This window comes from Schistocerca gregaria, chromosome 9, assembly GCF_023897955.1.
Source record: "Schistocerca gregaria isolate iqSchGreg1 chromosome 9, iqSchGreg1.2, whole genome shotgun sequence".
In the NCBI taxonomy this organism is placed as follows: domain Eukaryota; kingdom Metazoa; phylum Arthropoda; class Insecta; order Orthoptera; family Acrididae; genus Schistocerca; species Schistocerca gregaria.
This window is the reverse complement of record NC_064928.1, coordinates 155109013-155119665: the sequence shown is the minus strand read 5'-3', so window position 1 is coordinate 155119665 and position 10653 is coordinate 155109013. Positions and strand designations below refer to the sequence as shown.

Sequence of the window (10653 nt, the reverse complement as noted above, 5' to 3'; positions counted from 1 at the left end):
CATGACAACACCCCATGTCACACGGACACTGCAGTCACGGAATTTTTGACCACTAAAGGCATTTCTGCTGTTCCACAGCCGCCCCTACTCACCTCCTCTGATTGCTTGTTTCTTTTCACGAAATTGACAAAATGTCTTAAATGGACGTCGATTTGGGATTCTGGTGAAAACTCAAACGAATGTGATCGACATGTTTTTTTTTTTCTTTTCTCTTTAGTGAATTTCGATTTCCCCCGAAGGGGCCGGGTGGCAGCAGCTTAGTATGCCGCTCTTCAGCCTACAGACTTTGTTTTAAATAGATGAAGATAATACATAATAAAAATAGGCGATAAAATCGAAGACTTAAAGGGTAACATGGCGAAAAAGTCGTGGAACTTAAAACAGAGCAAAGGGATGATGATGTTAATAAAAATACGTACGAAGCAGACAGGTAAAATACTAGACAGACAAAAAAACACGGCGACAGTCTAGTTTCTGTTCGCAAAGGACATAAAATCCACACCCAGCGACAGCATGGTTTGTTTCTGTTCGCAACACAGGAAAAAGATGAAACAACACTGAACAATCACTGGAACACTGCGCTAAGCTATGACATACCACAGTCGAGAGCACGTGGGGGGAAACTAGACAGATGAGGGGAAGATAAAAAAGGGCCGAAGGTGAGGAAAAGGGAAGGAGGGAGCGGGGGGAGTCGACATGTTTTTTTTTTCTTTATTGATTTGCAATTCCCCCTGGCAGCAGCTTAGTACGTTGCTCTACAGCCTACAGACTTTTTTTTAAGAAAAGGAAGAAGAAAGAAACGAGGAAAAACAGGCGATAAAATGGTGACTTAAAGTGTAAAATGGCTCGACATGTTCAAGGCTTTGCCACTTGAAACTTTTCAGCGCTGCTACCAAGACTGGGAACAAAGACTCCATCAGTGTATACCTGTCGAAGCGAACTGCTTTTAAGGAGACAAATCCTTGCTGGAAGGAAAAGTGAATAAATAAAACAAAAATTGAGGTATATACAAATTCCTTCTCATTATTGTCTCTCAGCCTCGCAGTCTCTGTTTATCACCGTTATGGCAGCCGCTAGTAGAAGCGTGCGCACAGAGCCATCTGTTGTCTGGGCACATGACTCACCGCCGCCTCCTATCGATCCCACGCCGGCAGTCCGGAGCCCCCTACGCACCATCCCTCCCACCCTTCCTCCTTCCCTGTCGAGTATCGACCAAGGCGGGCGCGACCAACAGCTCGCGGCCCACGACCGCCCCTCGCCGGGGCCGACTGGCAAAGTGGCACAGTCCCTGGGCAGGGTGGAGCTGCCGGGTGACGTCGCACCCTCCCCTACCGCCCCCCGCCCCCGTACTCGGGCGGATTAGCAGATCCTTGCACGGGCGCCCGCCCCCGGCCTCCCCGCACCACGGCCCCCACCACCGGCCGCCCCCGGGTCGACGCAAGCGTGCTGGCCTTGCCCCAGGTACAGCTCCCGGGACCGGCACCAGACCCCAGCGACAGTCCCTTCCAGGATGCAGTGGGCAGTGGACGAGCGACGCGTCACGCTGCCCGGCCACTACGTCCTGCAATGGTGGAAGAGCTACCTGCTGTCCGCCAGCGCCTGGTCCATGTGTGAGTACCCTCCCAAGTAAAGCTACAAGCCACCTATGACTGTGCGTATCAGATAGTGCGCTTTTCCATGTACTACTACAGTTTACTCTTCCAATCGTGAATGATGAAATGTATGGACGACTTTCCGTAAGCTGTCATCATAGTCATCAATGCTCCACCTTTCATAGCTGTGACTTAATTTTAAGACACAGAGGAATTAAAGACATTAGCTGCCAGTGGACACTGATTTATATCAATGGGGTAAGTTAAAAATATGTGTCAGACCGGGATTCAAACACAGGTCTCCTACTTACTAGGTGGATGCAGTGACTACTATGCCACAGGACACAGTGATAACTTAATTATTAACATTTGTATGAAGCGACAGCAACTGATATTGTTTATATAAGAATATACAGCCTACAGTTGCAGGTTAACTTTATCATTTACCTAGTTTTCAACGTTAGTAATAACGTCTTCTTCAGAACACAAATTATTATTTAAATGTTTGCCCAAAACAGGTCATGTCCTAAGTAAACTTCATAAAGCTTGATGCATAACCATAAGGTTATGTCACTTCTATTAAACCAACTGTAGAAATTCACTTTAAGCCCGTTGTATGGGCCTCGATAAAGTTAACCTGCAACTGTGGGCTGTATAGTCTTATATATACAGTGATAGCTGCTATTGCACGGACTACCCTAGAATGCTTCCCATAAATCCATAATTCTCAACTTCTACCACACACTACTCATATAGTGCCCCTTGTCTGTTATCCTCACTGCTCTCGGAACATTGCCAATTGCAGTAGGTGTTCGAACTTGGATGCATCTGAACTAAAGGGATCAATGGCCATCATCGCCCTGGTTGTATATGTGACGTCTATTTTTCGCAGTATGTGTGGTATAAGTCTGTGTCAGGTATAAGTTTGTGACTGACAAGAGGCATACTAGGGTATTACGTGCAGTTGTGATGAATACTTTGTTGGGATGCTGTAGTGGTCAGCACAACTGCCTAGTAACAGGAGACTTGGGAACGAATCCCAGTCTAGCACAAATTTCCAACATGCTCCAATGATGTAAATCAATGCCCGTTGTCGGCTATTTTCTGTAATTCCTTTGTCTCCTCATTCATAATAGCTGCAGGATGAAAATGTCTGTTCGATAAACATCTAATAATATAAAATGTAATAACTTGAAGTTATATTTATTGAGGAAATGTTCCTGCAAATATGGTGACTCGAAATATCTTTACACATCTAATACAATTCGATATGCGTACCATTAGTGCCGCAATAGACACCTAATCTGCGTTCATCTTCTCTTTATCTGTTTTTTAGCACTGCAGGGTAACATTTGTGATAACTGCACGTATGCGCAGATCCGGTAGATCACGAACTGGTGTCTGGTACACTTCATGCTCGATAAACCTCCACAAAGAAAGGTCATGCAGCTTAATGTGTGGGCGTCTTGAATCACGAGTTCCCAGATCGATGGATTGGGAGAGGTAGTCCATCGACTGGGAGAGGTAGTCCATCGACTGCTTGGCCCCCTAGAAACCCTGACGTTACGCCACTAATTTTTTTTTTTTTTTTTCTGTGAGGGTTCATCCAGAATCAAGTGTACCAGACACCAGTTCTTTTTCTACCGGATCTGGGCTATCGCTCCCAGGGCCGAATACGTCTACCAAAACTGCTTTCAAGTGTACGTGAGCAACAGTTCTCTAAGTCTTTGCGAATCTTGTAACTGAGCTGAACTTTTGTACCAGCCTGGCATTCACGAATTCGGATGTGGGAAACCGCCTAAAAACCACATCCAGGCTGGCCAGCACACTGACTATCCCCCTACCACGGAAGCGGCACTTCAACACGTACGGTTGTCCGTGCGGGTAATACGTTACACATGAACATATGTTACACATCACAAGCTAAATTACAGCAGAACCATATCAGAAGAGGAGCTTTTCTCAGAAAAATGGGGTATAAAAGATGATATATTTAATATTTTGCAGAATCAGCCTCAGTTGCGCAAATTTTCTGGTCTTTACCACGTTTCGGCTAAATTAACCTAGCCTTCTTCAGAAGCATAAAATTACTATAACATGCCAGAGTAAGTCACAGTCAACATTAAAATTGAAACCTATAGTACCGTGGTACCATGTCGAATAGGTTTTAATTTTAATGTTGACTGTGACTTACTCTGGCATGTAATAGTAATTTTATGCTTCTGAAGAAGGATAGATTAATTTAGCCGGAACCTGGTAAAGACCAGAAAATTTGCGCAGCTGAGGGTGATTCTTCAAAATATTAGTCTATAACAGTTACTGACGGGGCTGCAATATGTTAAAAATTGTTAAGAGGCGATATATTCTCTAGTCTTTCAAGTAGAGCATTATGGCGACACATGTCGGCAGATGACAACTGACTGGTATCAGACGTTTTGGGAGGTGGCTTGTAGCGTTGTACCTGTTCCTGCAATCGTGCAACCAAAAAACTTGTGACTGACTTCCCCTTCTTCGCCACAGTCATACGATGAAGACACGACCAGATCAATACGATGCAGATGCTTCCGTAACAGCTGTCGTTGAATATGAGACGTCTTTTAGTGTTTCACAGCTATATACGTACTTCACAAGTTACCATATGGTGGAGGGTACAGTTTAGTACTAGTAGCTATACACCGTCTCATTCCACCTGCAGGTTGAGAAAATGAAAGACGACTGTCTATTACCCCCATAGAGCCCTAGCTTTTGCTTACGTGGTCCTTACACGAAGCGCAAGTTGGTGGTAGTAGAATCCTTCTGCAGTCAATTTTGTCTCTCAATTTTCTCAGTATTGTTTAAAAAGAGCGTCATCTGCCCTCCAAGAATTCCCATTTGACTTGATGAAGCATCTCCATAACACTCGCATGCTGATCGAATCTGTAGATGTTCTAGAATCTTCTGGGACGTCCATTTTTCTTGTGTCAGAAGTTAAGAACCAGCACCGGGTTCACTTTGGCATAATCTTTGCCTTTATGTTTGGAAGTCTCTCGCCATTCAATTTTCCATTTGGCTCTGATTGTTGAGTTAATAAAGCCTGAAAGATCTGTACCTGGTAATTCCCTGGGTCCCCTTGCTTCATCGTAGACAACTACTTTGCCTAGTTTGTCTACTATTACATTTCCTGTTATGTCACGACGCGCTTTTTTACATGATTCCAATTTGTGATCTGTAACATCAGACTCATGGTAGAATTTCGAATCTAAACACCTTTCAGCCATCTAAATTTCCAGTTATTTTATTTGGCGCTACGTTACGCCATTTTCAGGACCCCTGACCGGTTTGTAGGACATTTCACATCTCTGGTCCAGTGATTGGTATGCGTAGGTTTTTGAAACAGGATCCTAGTTTGACTGGACCAGAGATGGGAATCTTCCTACATTCCCGTCAGGGGGCTGAATATGGGGTAATGTAGCACCGAAACTGGTTGCTCAAGTAAAATAACAACTGGAAATTTAGATGGACATACAGAGATCAGATTCATGTCATATGCTACTTGATCACTGCATTGTCCGCTGTGCAGATGTGCAAATGTTCCGGCGCTAATCTAGAATCAGGAAGGATAATGCAGCTCGACTGTCGTATTCTCTTAGGGGGCACGAATTTAATTTGCACTGTGATAGCTGCTATCCCAGTAGGCAAAGCCACATCTCTGCATTCTTCGTAGCGTCGGTGCAGATGAACCTTGCGTTCTTATGTTCGAAGAGGTACTCCATCAAAATGCAATTATTTGAATAATCACAGCCAAAGTACAGGTCAAACACCGCTTTTGGTTCCAGTACACTAGTACAATGGTCTGCTTAAGTGCAGAGTGCCCGTTGTGCAGGCATGGTTCGTTTGGAAGATGGACTGGTATCGGTGTATGTGGCAACAAGATGAGCAAGACTTTTATTAGAGAGAAATTCTTCCATTCTGCCCTGGCCTGGGCAGCAATAGTTGCTCCATGTCCCAAATAAAACACAGCCACTCTTGCAATATTTATTCATCAGAAACGTGTGTCGTGCTCTTAGACCATCATCACAGCAACTGCAAAACGTGGCAAAGTAACCATTACATGAAAGTTTTGATGCTCAAACCTATCTAAACCATAAAGTGGTAGAATAAGCTAACTGTGTGAGGATGTACATGTGTCTAAAAAAAGGCAGCAGAGCCCGCACTAGTCAGAATTAAAAGCCATAGAGGTACTAACCTTAGTTTTAAAACCATGGAGAAACGCTTGAAGTGAGAACCCAATCGTGAAACTGAAGATAGAAATCCTGAAACGATAAAAAATGACACGCCAAGCCGAGTATTTAGGATGAGGGAAGCAATAGAAATCACCAAGCGCCAATAAACAAACTGTCGCCAGTTAAATGTGTGCTGAGGCGTGAGGATGCTAAGTGAGGTAAAAGCAGAAGTTTATGAAGTAGTGGCGATAGTAGTGAGGATAATTAAACGACTTATACAAGCTGATAAAGTTAAAATAATAAAATACCCAACAGGAAGTGATAGTAAATCGAGAAGTTAAGTAGTGAGACCATGAAAACAGTTCCTATTACATAAGCAAGAAATGAAAAATACTGAGCATTATAAAATGTGAGTGACATTTATAAAAATGGTTGGTAAGATATAAATAACAATAAAATGACAAGTAAAATGTTAACTAGTAAAATAGTAGTCGAATGCGCAAGCCTTGAAACAAATAAATAAAGAAATGGAAAAAATAAAGGAAGCGAAAAATAATTATGATACGAGGATGGAGAAGGGAGAAGGTAGGTTGGTAGGGGAGGGGGCTGTGGAGAGAGTGGGAAGGGAGAATACGAGAGGGAAGAAGGGATGGGAAAGAGGGGGTGGGGATATAACATTGAAAAGGGGAGGAGGAAGGAGGGACATGAAAAGAATAGGAAACCGGTTATATTGCAAAACAAACAGTTTATGGGAGAAATGTAAGTGAACAAGAGAATGAAGTGGTGGGGGAAAGACAGTTAGAGGACGATAAACAAGCATAGAATAAATCTGGAAGATAATCAAGCATTTAACATCATATTAGATCCGATTTTTACCGACAAGTTGGTCATCAAGGCTTTGAACTCACCGTCGGTGGTGATCTAGAATAGTGCAGAAGTAAGAGTCATCGCTGGAACACAATGTGATGCCATTCGTCTGTAGCCCATGCTATGTGATCAACTGTTTGTGTTGTGATATTAACAACAGTCTACAAATGGGATCGTAATTCCCTAGTCTGGCTGTCAATAGTCTAAAACCAATGGTGTGGGTGAGACACAGTGTTGCACTCCGTCGTCAGGACACAAGTGGCCCATCGGGACCATCAGACCGCCGTGTCATCCTCAGTTGAGGACGCGGATAGGAGGGCATGGGGTCGGCACACCGCTCTCCCGGTCGTTAAGACGGTTGTCTTTGACCGGAGCCGCTACTATTCGGTCGAGTAGCTCCTCAATTGGCATCACGAGGCTGAGTGCACCCCGAAAAATGGCTACAGCGCATGGCGTGGGTGGTGACCTATCCAAGTGCCGGCCACGCCCGACAGCGCTTAACTTTGGTAAAGTGAAATGAAATGTCGTGTGGCTAGGGCCTCCAGTCGGGTAGACCGTTCGCCTGGTGCAGGTCTTTCGATTTGACGCCACTTCGGCGACTTGCGCGTCGATGGGGATGAAATGATGATGATTAAGACAACACAACACCCAGTCACTGGGAGGAGAACGTCTCCGACCCAGCCGGGAATCGAAACCGGGCCCTTTGTATTGACAGGCTGTCACCACTCAGCTACCGGGGGAATCTCACGGGAACCTGTGTATCCATTGAGGCAAGGCCGTTGCCTGAGACACAGTCTGGAGGGAGTCCATTACTAGCTTTCGGGTGGCATGCGCAGACGTGGAGCTGTTACATTGTGCCTGGTGTGAAGTACCGCGATTCTACATTGTAGTTGTCAGACTTGGTCTCCGGCAATCTTGACGACGAGTTCTCATGCAGTCCAACATTGGGCCACTGCCACATCGCAATTCCCCAGAAATCTAGATTTTTTTTTCTTTTAAATTCTTTATTCAGAAACTATGTGATACATATTTAACCCACTACGTAAATACCTTATCAGGTCCTAATTTATATTTTTTTTACAAATACTGCAGTTTATCTTCTTTATTACTACAGGAGTGTTAGTGGATATTGCACGATTCGACCAGCCAGCTAAGTAGACCTCCACAATGAGATTCCATCCACGGTATGTGAGATGCTGACAACGCTTCCTCATACGCAGCATCTCCATATTCTTCACAATGACCACTCAATATCTGCTGCTTTTCACTCCCAGAAACAGAACTACGCATTACTACAACAACTGTGCTCTCCGGTACCCATTCTATCTGTGACACAGCATTTAACGTCAGTATTTTAATTACCCTCTGATTGCGAGTACGTGTACGACGTTACATAGTCATCCGACCATGTTTTCAGGGTGTTTCAGTTTTTTGTCATGCCGTGGCACCTGAAAGAGCTGCTAATGAAAGGTTGTGGGCCGAGACAGCCCTTCGCCTGAGTTGACGCTCATTCACATTCAGATTGCGCTCGCTGAGTGTGAAACCCACGCCAGTGGCATTTGCGGCGCCTGAATGGAACGTCCCCGCCACCTGTGGCTGTATTGATCCGGCCTGACCTCTGCAGCGGCGATCGTTCCGGTGGAGCATGCGCAGAACCCGCGCGCTCTGTGTGCGATGTCCAGATACCTGGCCGACCCGCTGCGCAACAAACTCATACGATGGCCTCCTCACTGACAACTCGTCTCAGCAGTGTCCTCTGTTTCTACATTGGTGTCCAAAATTAAAGAAACAAACTTCTATTTCCTCGTCTTGTGTCCAACTTATGATATAATCACGACGTATCTTAGATTAGGGAAAGGCAAACCTACGTTTCTAGCATTTGTAGACTTAGAGAAAGCCTTTGACAATATTGACTGGAATACTCTCTTTCAAATTCTGAAGGTGGCAGGGGTCAAATACAGAGAACGAAATGCTATTTACAATTTGTACACAAACCAGATGCCTGTTATAATAGTCGAGGGGCATGAAAGGGAAGCAGTGGTTGGGAAGGGAGTGAGACAGGGTTGTAGCCTCTCACCGATGTTATTCAACCTGTGTATTGAGCAAGTAGTAAAGGAAACAAAAGAAAAATTTGGAGTAGGAATTAAAATCCACAGAGAAGAAATAAAAACTTTGAGGTTAACCAATGACATTGTAATTCTGTCAGAGACAGCAAAGGACATGGAAGAGCAGTTGAACGGTATGGACAGTGTCTTGAAAGGAGGATATAAGATGAACATCAACAACAGCAAAACGAGGATAATGGAATGTAGTCGAATTAAATTGGGTGATGCAGAGGGAATTAGATTAGGAAATGAGTCGCTTAAAGTAGTAAATGAGTTTTACCATTTGGGGAGCAAAATAACTGAAGATGGTCGAAGTAGAGAGGATATAAAATGTACACTGGCAATGGAAAGGATAGCGTTTCTGAAGATGAGATATTTGTTAACATCGAGTATAGATTTAAGTTTCAGGAAGTCGTTTCTGAAAGTATTTGTCTGGAGTGGAGCCACGTATGAATGTGAAACATGGACGATAAGTATTTTGGACAAGATGAGAATAGAATATTTCGAAATGTGGTGCTACAGAAGAATGCTGAAGATTAGATGGGTAGATCACATAACTAATGAGGAGGTATTGAATACAATTGGGGAGAAGAGGAGTTTGTGGCACAACTTGACTCTAAGAAGGGATCGGTTGGTAGGACATGCTCTGAGGCATCAAGGGATCACCAGTTTAATATTCGAAGAAGCGTGGAGGGCAAAAATCGTAGAGGAAGACCAAGAGATGAATACACTAAGCAGATTCGGAAGGATGTAGGCTGCATTAGGTACTGGGAGATGATGAAGCTTGCACAGGATAGAGTAGCATGGAGAGCTGCATCAAACCAGTCTCCGGACCGAAGACCACAACAACAACAACAATCACACAAACTGTCAATAGATGTCCGTACGGTCGCCTTCTGCACGCAAGATGGCATTCCGGTCAGCGGACATCCGCACCAACGATGACATCGGGGCACCTATCAAACGGGGTAGTGTTTGTCTTGTAGTCCCACATCCACAGTCGCTGTGTGCACCGTCACAGATGGAGCATTATGGCACAGAGAAGACGCCTACTATTTGATGGATTGCCACACGAAGAGTTCAAACAGGACAGTCGCGAATTGATGTGATCCGATATTTTAATGTGAATCGTCCTCCGCCCCGATAACTGAGTAGTCAGCGTGACGGATTGCCGTCCTACGGGCCCGGGTTCGAGTCCCGGCTGGATCGGGGATTTTCTCCGCCCAGGGACTCGATGTTGTTCTGTCTTCATAATTTCGTCCCCATTCGGCGCGCAGGGCGTCCAATGTGGTGTCGAATGTAATAAGACCTGCACCACGGCGGCCGCACCTGCCCCGCAAGGGGCCTCCCGGCCAATATACACCCCCTGAAAATTGAAATAAGAACACCGTGAATTCATTGTCCCAGGAAGGGGAAACTTTATTGACACATTCCTGGGGTCAGATACATCACATGATCACACTGACAGAACCACAGGCACATAGACACAGGCAACAGAGCATGCACAATGTCGCCACTAGTACAGTGTATATCCACCTTTCGCAGCAATGCAGGCTGCTATTCTCCCATGGAGACAATCGTAGAGATGCTGGATGTAGTCCTGTGGAACGGCTTGCCATGCCATTTCCACCTGGCGCCTCAGTTGGACCAGCGTTCGTGCTGGACGTGAAGACCGCGTGAGACGACGCTTCATCCAGTCCCAAACATGCTCAATGGGGGACAGATCCGGAGATCTTTCTGGCCAGGGTAGTTGACTTACACCTTCTAGAGCACGTTGGGTGGCACGGGATACATGCGGACGTGCATTGTCCTGTTGGAACAGCAAGTTCCCTTGCCGGTCTATTCAGTGTACCCTCGACGATCACCAGAGGTGTACGGCCAGTGTAG

General features: G+C 45.1%; 1 protein-coding gene across 1 annotated transcript in view; it reads left to right on the top strand.

The window, feature by feature from the left end:
- Nucleotides 1-1462: 1462 nt before the first annotated feature.
- Nucleotides 1463-10653, top strand: part of LOC126291470 (uncharacterized) — a 323747-nt gene continuing 314556 nt past the window's right edge. Inside the window, exon 1 of the mRNA XM_049984981.1 lies at nt 1463-1610. The gene's annotated coding sequence lies outside the window, so the exon portion shown is untranslated. The remainder of the gene's footprint in view (nt 1611-10653) is intronic.